Consider the following 13,474-nt stretch of genomic DNA (forward strand, 5'->3'; position numbering starts at 1 on the left):
GCGGAACCAAGTGCGGCACAAGTTGCGGAGAGGGGGAAAGGCCTATGCGGGGGTGGCCTCCAGATAGCCAGCCTCTGGCCTGTCAAACTTTACTCACGCGCGTCCGAGGCCTGCGCCCTCCTCAACTTAAAAACCCTCCCTTGTACTGGTTATGAGCCCGGAAGCGGCAGGATTTATTTTAAGGAACCGGGAGCCCTCCCCGCGCCTGGAGGCGGAGGCACAGCAGTGGTAGGAGCTGAGTTTGACGTCACCGGCGGTGGGAGGAGACTGGGCGTGACTGGGCGCGACTTCCGGAAGGGAGCGCCGGCTTGCCGGTAGGAAAGGGAGACGAGGCACGTGATTCCTGACGCACGTAGGCCGGTGGGGCGGGGCGGGAAGCGCTGGTGATCCCGGCAGATGGGCGCCCTCTCCCGTCTCTCAGAGACCACTCAGTCCAGTCAAGTCTGCAAATCGGTTAACTTGGGGGCTCTGGCGGTCGAAGTGGCGTTAACTCGCGTTGGTGCGAGAGGTCGCGACGCTTTTCATTATACGCTTCTGTGTTTCTGGGCTGAGGGCTCAGAGCCAGAGTGCTGGCTTGTGTCCTTCCTAGCCGTCCCGCCTGCCCCGAGTGTTGCGGAGAGTTTCTGAGAGAGAGCCCCTGAGGAGGGGAGCGGGCGCTTTCGCGGGCTCACACGGAGGGGCTGGGTAGGGAGAGGAGCCGCGCGGGCCGGGGCGGCGGAGAGGCCGGACCGAAGTCGTCAGTGGACACCGCCACCCCTCGGTCGGACCTCGAAGTGGACCTGCGCGCTCACCTGGTGTGTGGGGAAGGAATGAGGACAGCGCCACCCTTTGGATTTAGAGAGAGAGGAGAAAACAAGGCAAATGAGTTAGATCTGCTAGTCGATAATCGGCGTCTTCTCTGGGCTTCGAGGGAGGCTCCGCGTTCGCTGTTTTGAAGCCCTAGGTGTAAAGAAGCTGGTTGTTATGGTGAAGGTTTTCTTTAGCTTGGCTGCCCTCGCTTGAGAGAGGGATTTTCGAAAGAGTGTCCGTTAACTTCACCACATCTTGGAAAGTAGTAAACTGGTTGTACAGGGTAGTGAAGTCAGAAGGGAATAGGTAATTTTATGTAACAATTGAAGATTGCATTAGTGAGGCTGCCGCTTCAGAGCCTTAACTATGATCTTGAAACAGCCTAGTTTTCTTGTAATTAACTTCACGAAACTGTTCTACAAAATGTTTTTAGCTCTTTGAGGGCAAAATTCTCCATTCGTGATGCTTTGATGCCTTTTGGTGTCTTGTTGCCTGTGATACTGAGTTGTTACCTCTGAGTTATGTGTTTTACTTTTGGTAGCAGTAAAAACAAATAAAAACCAACAACAAAAAAATGCTTTCCTTCGTGGTAGAGCACGTCTCTGAACCTCTTGTCTGCAAGATATTTTTCTATGTAATTCTTATAATGATTTTATGAATGAATTAATGAGCAGTAATGGAAACAGCAATGAATTAGGAAGTTGAGACTTGGACTTGAATTTTTTATTTTTTAAATTCATTGAAATATTTTGAAGTGGACCATGGGTATCTGAATCTCCCACTTGTAAGTACTTCAGTATGTACTTCTGGAAACAATACTATATAACAAAAATAGTGTTATCACACTTAAGATAACTTCTGTTATCTTCAAGTTTATCTAGTTATCTCCCAAATATTCTTTATAGCCATCTTGTCCAAACCAGGATCCAGTTAAGGACCACACTTGTTTTTGTTGATATTTCAAAATCTCAATCTAGACTAGTGACCCCTACTTTTTTTTTAAAATTTCTCTGATTAGCTAAGAGGAGGCATATTGTCCTGGAGAATATCTTCCTTTCTGTAATTGTTTGACTACTTTCTCTTGGTGTTTAGCTTATTACTCTAGTACCTGAAGTTCTAATAAACCTGGATATTTAATGCTAACGGCTTGATTAGGTTGGTGACGTCTCCGTAAAACAAAGTAATCTGTGAGGTGTGATGTTTTCTGTAAATGTCCAACTTTCCTTTCAACCATTCACTTAAAGGCCTTAATAATAATTGATAATTCTTGCCTGAATCATAATTTTATTATGGACTTCAAAATGATAATTTGTAATTTTTTCATTCCATCCACATTTATTATTTTGCATTCTTCCTCTCTATTGGAGAAGCTTTCTGTCATAAACTGGCAGCATTTCATTACCCTGAAATACAGCTTTTATTGGAAAGTCAGAAAAAATGCTTAGTTCTTTTTCTTTTATTACCAATTTTGAAAGTTATATAGCTTCAAAGAATGACAAATGAGTTTTTCTAGCTTTTTAAAATTTTTTCTGAACATCACATTCTTAGGATTTTTATGTTTTAAACATTCTTTTAGGTTCTCAAATTTTGATACTTCTAGAACTCCTCACAAAGAAATCTATGCAACTATTACTGTAATTTTAAACAGTTCCATGGCATTTTATTTTTTGTAGGAGGCTGAGGCTGGATTTTGATCTTTTTTACTTTTGTCAGGATCTAGCTGGGTAACATTTAAACAAGTGTTTAACCCTTTGGGGCCTCACTTTCTTCATTTGTATAAGTTCTGGCAGGTTCCCTGCAGCTCTAATGTTCTCTGACTTTAAAAAAGAAAACATCCTATTTTATTGAGATATATTTTTCATCTATAATTCATGAATTTCATATATAATTCAATTCATACACCTTAATAATTTATTTTATCAAGTGGTACAACCAAGACTATAAATCGGTTTTAGAACATTTTCATCTCTTTAATAAGATTCCACATGCCCATTTACAGCTAATCCCCACTTCTATCTCCAGGCAACCATGAATGTACTTTCCGTTTCTGTAATTTGACTCTTCTGAACATTTGATATGAATGGACTCATACAGTGTATGATCTCTTATGTCTGTCTTCTTTGACTTAGCATAATGTTTTTGATCTTGTGTCATTAATTCCTTTTATTATTGCTGAATAGAATTTCATTTATTTATGGTTTACTCATTTACCAGTTGATTAACATTATTTGTTTATTTATGGCCACTCTTAGTTCCGTGATAAGGGATTGAATCCCAGCACTGGTAGTGAAAGCACCAAATCCTAACCACTGGACCGCCAGGGAATTCTCTGGTGAACATTTAGGTTTCTAGTTTTTGGCTATTTTGAATACCATTTCTTTAAATATTCATTTGCACGTCTTTTTTGGACATATGGTCTTGATACCTACAAGTGAAAACGATAGGTTGTATGATAGTTCTATGTATAACTTTTGGAGAAACTTACAAGCTGTTGTTATAGTGACTGTATCATTTTCCAGTCCTAACAGCAATGTATGAGGATTCCCAGTCTCTGACCCTTTGATAATCTGGAGATATTCTCTGATTGATTTGAGAAGGATATTTTCCCTTATTCTTAGTGTTTTACTAGCCACAAACTACCCTCTCCTTGTTGTTATTGTTTAGTCGCTAAGTTTTGTCCGACTGTTTTGCTTTCCCATAGCCTATAGCCCAGAAGACTCCTCTGTGTATGAGATTCCTCAGGCAAGAATACTCAAATGGGTTTTCCTCCAAGGTATCTTCTTGACCCAGGGATTAAAACTGCATCTTCTGCATTGGGAGGTGGATACAGGCCTTAGATAGCACTAATAATTAATCTTTAATTACTAGGGATAGTTCCTAAAGGAAATAAAAATACAGATAGTCTCCAAAGTAGGTGATTCTGCTTATGATTTTTTAATTTCACAATGATGTGAAACTGTGATTGTGCATTCAGTAGAAACCTAAGTTTGATTTTCTCCAGGCTTGTAATATATGGGTATGATACTCTCTCATGATGCTAGACAGTGGCAGTGAGCCACATATCCCAGTTGCACCACGATATTGAGGTAAACAACCAAATACTCTAAAAAATTATGTTTTTCACTTTTATAACAATGTACAATAAATCACATGCGATATTAAACACTTTATTATAAAATAGTCTTGTGTCAGATAATTAGCCAACTAAATGTAAGTGTTCTGAGCATGTTTAAGGTAGCCTAGGCTAAGCTGTGATATTTGGTAGGTTAGGTATATTAAATTGTTTTTGACTTATGGTATTTTCGATTTATGATGGATTTGTTGGAACAGAACCCCATTATAAGTCAAGAAGGACCTCTGCATCAATCTGCTATAGAATAAAATGCTGCTTCTTAGTGTTGCTTTTGAATTTTTAGTTTCATTTAATATGAAAATCAAAAGATTTTCGATGGTAGGAACGATGGTAGGAATACTATTTTAATGACATTGAGCTAAGACATGAATTAATAAGATATGATCATGCTCAGTTACGATTAAAAAACAGTATATTTCAGGGACTTCCCTGGTAGTCCAGTGCGAGGGGTGCTGGTTAGGGAGCTAATATTTCACATGCCTTGTGGCCAAAAACCCAAAACATTAAATAAAAAGAAACAGTATTGTAACATGTTCAATAAAGACTGGTCCACATCTTTGAAAATGATCCACATAAAAAATTCTTTAAAGTACATTTCAATAATGTACAATTTATTTATTTTATTAAGCCAGAATCTTTACTATTAATCCATTAAGCATGTTTTGAGTATGTATGTTCTTAACATGTTATATGACTTAGGTTGTTTCTCTTGACATTTACTATACTACATAAACTATAAATTATTTTGGGGAAACTATTTTTGAGAAAGTAACAAAATTGACTTCTTTAAAGGACAGAATGAAATCACATTTTGTGAAGTTTTAATGTCGGAATGTGTAATGTTGGATGTATAATTCAAAGTGTGGGAGGAAGTACTGACGTTATGAAGACCATAAGTACTCAGTAGTACTAAGCTTCTGGTTCCAAAAGTGGCATATTGTCACTATAGCAACTACCCATGCTTATTTGGATTTGAAACCCAGGCAACGAATAATGGATAAGAGTATAACATCAAGATGGATATATACCCTGGTGGGGTGATATGTGTGCCTGCTGATGGTCAAGTGTTTGTCCTGTTTCTCTTGTTAGGTTTATTACAATTGATTTTTTTGTAGAGATACCTTAATTCTTGTTAATGTATTTTTCTGGAGAAAAACATTCAATATTTTTATGTTCTTCCTTTTCTAACATGCTAAAGTTAATGCTTTTTCCAGTTTGGTTATTAGGTTATTAAATATATTTTTCATCTAGCTTTCTCTGCATTGCCAAACAGTAGTTATGAAAATATAACTTATACTGAATCATTTGGAATTTCAATACAGAAAAAACCTGTGACACAAATTTTATTTTAATTACATTATGAACAGATGTTCAAGGCTACCAGTAAACATGCAAGTTGCCTAAATTCAAACATTTTTTGAAATAATTTTTTTTTTTGAGCAGGGTATGAGTTTCAGACGCTGCTGGCTGGTAGAGATGATGTAACTTCCTTCCAGTTATCTATTAGCTGCATCCATAAGTTTACTTAGAGGCACAGGAGCCTCCTGGGAGATTAGAACAGAATTTGATTCTTTCTCTCCACCCTTGTCTGAGGAAGATTGGGATGGTCATATTACAGGAAAAAAAAATGAAGAACTGAAGGACACTTTAGGGTATGAAAAGTCTGCACTGCTAAGCTGGATGCAGGACAAAGGACCGAGCCTTTTTTTTTTTTTCCTGTTAATAGTTGTACCATGTTGTTGACGTCAGAACTGATCTTAACCAAGCCACTCACAAGTTGATTGTGTAAGTTTGTGAACTGGAAGATCTGTATCAGTGGACAGATTGATAGCTCATATCCTAAAGGCTCATATCCGCCTGCAATGCAGGAAACCCCAGTTTTATTCATGGGTTGGGAAGATTCCCCTGGGGAAGGGGTAGGCTATCCATTCCAGTGTTCTTGGGCTTCCCTAGTGGCTCAGATGGTAAAGAATACACCTGCAATGTGGGAGAACTGGGTTTGATCCCTGGGTGGAGAAGATTCCCTGGGAGGGCATGACGACCGACTCCAGTATTCTTGCCTGGGGAATCCCCATGGACAGAGGAGGTTGGTGGGCTGCTGCCGCTGCTGCTAAGTCACTTCAGTCGTGTCCGACTCTGTGCGACTCCATAGATGGCAGCCCACCAGGCTCCCCTGTCCCTGGGATTCTTCAGGCAAGGACACTGGAGTGCGTTGCCATTTCCTTCTCCAGTGCATGAGAGTGAAAAGTGAAAGTGAAGTCGCTCAGTCGTGTCCGACTCCCATGGACTGCAGCCCACCAGGCTCCTTCATCCTTGGAATTCTCCAGGCAAGAGTACTGGAGTGGGGTGCCACCACCTGCGTGGGCTACTCTGTAGCAAAGAGTCTGACATGACTGAGTGACTAAGTACAGCACATGCTAATGGAGTCAGGAGCAACAGGGGAAGAATTGGGTTCTCAGCAACATAATAGGTAGTGCGGAGGACTGTGGCTTACCAAAGGATGCTTTTCCCATTGGGAAACTGGGCTCTGTGTTTTTAGGTTTACTAATTTTTCAGGAGAAACTAAAATTCTAACTTTTTAAAAGATGAAATGTCTTGATTTTCAGCTTTCACATTAAAAATATTCTGTAGGGCAAACATAACCAGATTCAAGCAAAACCAGAAATCTGGCAGGATGCCGGTCTATAACTTCTTAACCAAAGAACTTTTATATGTGTGGGCTGGAGCGACTTTGTGTTCTAAGAGCAGGGCCTGCTAGCTAATTCCTGTGTTTCAGTTCCACTCCTTGAACCATTTTATATATACGTATTTTCATTCATTCCTTTCAGAGTTTAAGGAAAGAAAAAGAGGTTTAACTTGAATGTCTTACTTTTATAGCATTACTATTTTCTTGCTTTTAATTCAAGAGCTTGAATGTTTCTATAGGTACCTTTTGTAATTAAAAACTGAATATTGCTATCTTTAATGCAAGTTGATAGAACCAATAGGTTCCTTGACTTCTAGTCAAGATCAGTAATTGACTGATTTTAATTATCTTGGTTCGAGTTGTACAGCTTATATTGTGTATGGGCAGTATCCCACAGTTACTGCAAGGGTGCTGTCTCTAAGTAGTCATTTTAATTGGGTTCCTTTAGTTTCTTAACTAGTTTATGTAATGAGGAGATTTTTTTTTTCTTTCATTTTCTTTTTTAGAGATACTTTAGGGAGTTTTGAGGCCATTCATATGCATACATTAGAACACACCTGAGCCTCACCGGAACTAGATGGAGAACTAAAAACCGTAATTAATTGTTCCATGAAAGTGAAAGTTGCTCAGTCGTGTCCAACTCTTTGCGACCCCATGGACTGTACAGTCCATGCAATTCTCCCGGAGTGGATACTGGAGTGGATAGCCTTTCCCTTCTCTAGGGGATCTTCCCAACCCAGGGAATCGAATTCAGGTCTCCCACATTGTGGGCAGATTCTTTACCAGCTGAGCCACAAGGGAAGCCCAGTTGTTCCACAGTCTCTCCTTTCCAGCAGGCGTCCTTTGCTCTTTGCTTTTGCATAGGGCCCAGCTGCTGGCCCTGACTAGTTTACATGGTCTTCTAGTTCAAGTATGTACTTTCTCTTGCAAGTTTGTTCTTTGTCACCAGTTGAAATTCGTGTGAAGATCTCACTGGGTTATTTTGGAAGATACACCACAAAAAAGTTGACCATATTCCTCTTGATTGGCTTGCTTTAAGGTGAAGTGTCCTGCCCTAGTCCAATTAGCTGAATTTAGGATGATATAGTAATGTGCGGAGTGCTTTAGACAGATGGATGTGGGGATTTGGGTGAAGAGAGGAAGGAACTTTGTTCAGAACAAGATGTGGGCCAGCATCTATCTGCTCATCTGCTCGATACCATGATAACCTTTGATCCAGAAATGCCTGGAACTCTGTATTGAACAAAATTGTTCTAAGCTGTCAACAGATCTTTTAAATAGTTGTTGAAATGTGTTTGGACAGTCTTTTTTGCCTTTCTTTACTGCTTGAATATCCATCAGACTTCCAGGTTATATTAGTTGAGTAGCTACGAGACTCCGCCATAAAGAAATACATTCTTAATGTTCAATTACGGCAAGATTTTCAATGTAATATCTAACCTTTGGAAAAATCTGTTCAGCCTTTTAAATGCTGAAAAGGCGAAATGAAGTAAATATTTTCATGTAGTAAGCTTTAATTGAAGTGTTGCTTTGTTCTAGGATAAAGAAGTTTCACTTGATTTGCCAGCTCTGATCAGTTTTGGAGGGTGAGGAGTAGTGTATTGAGGTGAATTTTGGAATTGGAGATTGTTCCTATGTGTTACTGGGCAGAGTGCCATGTTTGATTTGTGATGTCTGCCATGGTTGGAAAGAATTGTTGACCTGAATGACCTGTGTTTTATTTGTAGTTTGGGTTAATTATTGTTTAAATAATCTATTAGTGTTTGTTTTCTATCTTCCTTTTGTTGTACCTATATACTTTTTGGTGGGTAGTATTTATATCAGTTCTCTATGTTGTGAGTAACAGCAGATCACTTAAGTCTTAAGTTTTATAAGTAAATTTTTCCATATTAAGAATTTTTTATGGCAACAGTGATGTTAAGTAAATTTCTAAATATTAAATTTATTAGCGCCTACCTGCATTCTCTAGCAATGTGAACTACTTCTGCACTTATACTGAATATAAAGGGGAGACTCATACTTGTGTACCACAATGAAAGTATAAGTTTCCTTTCACTTATACAGTTTTTTCCATGGTAGTCAGTTTATATATAGGAATATTCTCTCATCTCTAAAATCTAGCCTTTAAGGGAGAAGTTTCTAGTAGAAATTCGTTACTTTTTTTCTTAGAGTAATACGTGAACATGTCAGCAAAAAAGTGTAGTACGACAGTACTTTTGATGTAAAGCAACAGTTTCTATTCCTTGCCACTAGTTATTAGGCCTACCCCCATAAACAAACATTTGAACTAATTTATTGTTTGTTCTTCAGGAAACTTTGAATTGTTATGCTTTTACCTACACTCCTTGATTGATTAAACACCATCTATTTCCTCCACTTTATATAAAAGATGAAGATTTAGTTCAGTTACTTCCTTTTCCCTCCCCCAATTCCTACCAGTATTTGGTAGTTAATTGTAATTTTAAGTTTTTTTCCTGTGTGTGTATTTGTACATACAGTTACATATATATTTATTGAGGTAACATTGGCTTATAACATTATAATATGTTGTAATATTGGTTTATAATATGTGTACAACGTAGTAATTGACAACCTTATGCACAGCAAAGTGCTCACTACCAAAAAGTCTAGTTTCCATCCATCACCATACACCCTCTTTATCCATTTTGTTTTCTCCCCACTCCCCTTTCCCTCTGGTAACCACCAGTCTGTTCTCTGTATCCATGTGTGTGTATGTGTTCAGTTTATTTTTAAAAATATTCCACATGTGAGTGAAATCATATAGTATTTGTCTTTTTCTTTTTGGCTTGTTCATTTGGCATAATACCTTCAGGTTCCCTCCATGTTGTACCAGATTGCAAAATTTAATCTTTGTTTAATGTCTTGGTTCTTATATTAATCACCTTTTACTGCACAGTAGTCACAATCTTTGTGTGCAGGAGAGTGAATTGTGACAGATTAGGTAATTGTTCAGCAGATATTTACTTCTTGGCCAGAAGAACTTGGGAAGAAGACTGCACCAGTTCTGAGCCTAGGCCTTATGAGCTATTTAATGTTTCCACTTGCCACTCTGGGAGTTTCCAATCTTTGCATAATAAAACAGGTCCCAGGCATCTGCTGGCCACTGTAGAGCCCTAGATAGAAACACATGGGAAAGATGTCAACTTGATCTACAGCCTGAAACAGAACTGCCCCAATTGACTTAAATCATTTATTTCTCTAAGTGAGAAATATATACTTATTTTTGTATGTTACTGATATTTTGTGTTTGCTTATTTTGCTTGAAAAGGATGATTAATTTAAAAATGGATACCTCGGATGGGGTGCAGGTATAACAGAAACTTCAATTACATACCATTGGCTTTGAAACTGGTTGGTGGTTAGTTAGCAAGGAAACCACTACAGGAGGCTGGGAAAATGGTGAATTGTGTTATGTAGTAGCAAAACTTTGGATAAAACTGTTGTCTGTGATATCATGGAAGGCAGTTTAACTAATGAAATTGCAGTTTTGGACAAGGAAATTTGTTGGCTGAAAGTTGAAAGCATGTGCTAGTTGCTATTGGCCACAGAGGGTAAGGTACTACAAGAAAAATTTAATCTACCACATCTGACCTCTTGGTGATAGTCATTCATGTCCCTCCCATTCCAGTGACCTAGTTCTTTGTCTTAATATGCATGTGTGATGGAACATGCCAGCTGTCAGGCTTTCCTTTAGTGTGGGTGGATAGAAAGCCGACTGTTAGGCTGCTGATATTCCACATGCCACAAAGAGGAAGGCCTGCCTCTGGGTCACTAAAACCGAAGCTTAATTTTTCTGTTGATGTTTTCCCGTTCCCTCCTTTTCTTATTTCCTTTTTTAAAAAGGGGCCATCGTTAGTAAGGATGCTATTTGCCGAAACCAGTAAACCTGAAAATTCAATGGCTTAACAAAAAAGCATTTTAGTTTTTTGTTTCTTTAGTCGTCCAATGAGGGTCTTCTCAGCAGGCAACTTTCCTTCCTGTGATTTGGTGTACTGAATTTTTTTTGTGATTTTGCTATCCTTAAAATTCCTTGTGATTTTCTGTCTCCCTCTAAAGGAAGGGAAGGAGAGAATAGAGAAGACACTTCATTGCCTGGCAGGGAAATGACCCATTACTTCTGTTTTATTCCATTGGTTAAAACTAATCATATGGTAGTACCTAGATACAAGAGGGGTCTGAGAAGGGGTGGGTGGTTTGGCTAAGCAGTTCCTTCTTAGAGACAAGTCTCTCTTATAGAAGGAGGTGTGTTAATATAGGTTGATAGTTGAACATCTTTGCCACAAAGAAGAGTTATCCTCTTGTAATTTTTGGTTAGGGATAAATATTAGGCTTCCATGTATGCTTTGTGGGTAGAGGTGGAAGAGGAAGGTAGATGTGGAGTATTTGACTAGGTACAGTTTTTCTGTATTCAGGTCTTCTGGTTGTCTGTCCTTAGCTACTCCCTTCTTTAATGACCCTTTGAGACAGCTCCTTGGGTATCCCTGAGCCTAGAATTCCTCTGGGGTTCCAGGGGGCAGGTCGGCTTTCATCTCAGTTGCATCTCAATACCTCCTATTGTAGTCTATTCTGTTTAATTTGTTAATATACTCCTGTCTGTTTTTGTCTTTCAGAATTTCATTGAAATCTCTTGCTGGCCAATGATCAACTCTTTCCAAGCTGAGTGTTCTTTACTGTTATACAGGTGAAGTATCTGCACAGTGTCTTCTGTTTTAACTTTTAGAAGTCAGGTGTAGTAAATATGGAATATTTTCAATTAGTACCTCTAACAGAATTTCAAGTATTTTCTAACACCTGCTACTTAATGAAGATGCTTTACATCCATCGTCTACTGAGCACTTTTCCAGGCTCTGGAGGACATGAAGAAAGGTATAATATATAACACTGTAAGTGTAAAGTTCCTCCTCAGCCTGTCCACTCCCAGCTTACTTTTTCAAAGACACTGATTCTATCATGGTCCTTCTTTAGAAATAGTTGGGGCTTTTTCCTCACTTATCTTTCCCTCTGTAAGCCTTACCTGGCTCTTAGTTCCCTCTCTCATAGTACATGCCCCTCAAGTAAGAGCTATTCAGTTCATTGTGTCAGTAACATGCCATGTCATTTCTCACATCCGTGCCTTTGTACATACATGTAGTGTCTACTTTCCAGAGTTACTGTCCCTTTCATATCTGAGTCCTGCTTAAACAAATGCTGAATTCAAGTTTCAGTTTTTTTCAAATAAATGAAGATTCATTAATTTAAACCCTGAGTTGTTTAGACACATGCTGTTCAAAGTGCATTCTGTACATTCTTTTCCCATTTAGGTTATTGCAAAATATTGAGCAGAATAACCGAATCACCTTGCTAAACACCTGCAACTAACACAACATTGTTAACCAACTATGCTCCAATGCAAAATAAAAATTTAAAAACAAAATGAAAAAACCCAAAGTGCAGTCTGCAGACTGATAGCAGTGTGTGAACTGTTACTGCTGTGCTGAAATATAAGTACAGAAATTAAGAATAAGCTTTAGAAACTTTTATAGGAATTTGACAGGGAAATTATATGCCTGTCAAATTTATAATAAAATTTGGTTTCTATTTTACATATTTAAAAAAATTCTGGTAATTCATTTAAATTTCATTTTATAAAAGGCTCGGTCCACAAAGGATTAGAAAATTTAAAAAATGGCATTTTACCACAGGTAGTTCAAGAAGCATTTATTGGGACTTCATTAGTGGCTCAGTGGTAAAGAATCCGCCTGCCAGTGTAGGAGACTGTTTCAGTCCCTGGTCCTGGGAGATCACACATGTGGCAGAGCAGCTAAGCCCATGAGTCACAACTATTGAGCCTTATGCCGCCATTGCTGCCGCCTGTGCCTAGAGCCTATGCGAGTGCACTGCAACTGGAGAGTAGCCCCCATTTGCCACAAGTAGAGAAAAAAAAAAAAAAGAAGCACTTATTTATTTTAGGCGTCTTGTGGGATCTTAGTTTCCCCACCAGGGACTGAACCCAGGTCATGGCAGTGAAAGTGCTGTGGACCGCCAGGGAATTTCCAAGAAGCACTAATTTAGACTGCAAAGATTATGAGTATTTAGCAATGAAGAGATTAGAAGAGGATTTCACAAAGGAGATGAGATCTCTCTTTGAAAGGTGACTGGGATCAGATGGTTGTAAAGCACTGTGGCATTTCCAGCAGGAATAACGGGGTTTTAGATTATAAATGAAGGAGGGTTGTGCTATTAATAATATGATCTGTGGTGACAAAGGAGAAAAGAGTCCTAGCAGAGTATATGAGACTAGTTTATAGTTTTAATCACGCAGAATCCTAAGGTGGTAAGTTTGGAACTCACAGCTTCAGTAAGGGAATTTGTATTTATTCTTTTGGTAGAAATTGCTACATCTGAAGAGAAGCCTTAGCATCTTACTTGACTCTGCTCTAATTATATTTCAGGACTATCATGAAGATGCATTGAAAGTTACACAGCACTGGAGGAGTGTGATATCCCTTTCAGTTGGTAATCTTTCTGTCATGAAAGTTGCTTGCCAGCTTTACTTTTGAATGAACACAGTAAACACTAAGGTGAAAATATTAATGAAAAAATCTACTCTCCATACTGTGTATATTTCCCTATATGTTCTGAACCTGCTTATAGCCACCTACCACAGTAGTCTGTAGTTTCTGTTTGCCAAACTATAAAAGTCTTAGTTAAAATCCTATATTTTTTCTACTGTTCTACCTTGACTTTCCCTTCAGCTCTTGCTTCTCAGGATTGAGATATGGAAAGATCCTTCTGTCCTTTACCACACAGTTCCTTTGTCAAGAATTCCAGGATGTCCTCCAAGTTTGCAAGTATGTATTTGACTT

General features: G+C 38.7%; 1 long non-coding RNA gene across 2 annotated transcripts in view; it reads left to right on the forward strand.

Moving 5' to 3' along the window:
• Positions 1 to 273: 273 nt before the first annotated feature.
• The window catches only part of LOC105603195 (uncharacterized), a 44,698-nt gene continuing 31,497 nt past the window's right edge, over positions 274 to 13,474 (forward strand). Inside the window, exons 1-4 of one of the 2 annotated variants that reach the window (XR_009597254.1) lie at positions 274 to 794; positions 11,240 to 11,310; positions 13,061 to 13,189; positions 13,364 to 13,459. This is a non-coding gene — a long non-coding RNA (uncharacterized LOC105603195). The remainder of the gene's footprint in view (positions 795 to 11,239; positions 11,311 to 13,060; positions 13,190 to 13,363; positions 13,460 to 13,474) is intronic. The other variant, XR_003585753.3, reaches the window with a different exon arrangement.

The sequence above is a fragment of the Ovis aries genome, chromosome 18 (genome assembly GCF_016772045.2).
Source record: "Ovis aries strain OAR_USU_Benz2616 breed Rambouillet chromosome 18, ARS-UI_Ramb_v3.0, whole genome shotgun sequence".
Classification (NCBI taxonomy): Eukaryota; Metazoa; Chordata; class Mammalia; order Artiodactyla; family Bovidae; genus Ovis; species Ovis aries.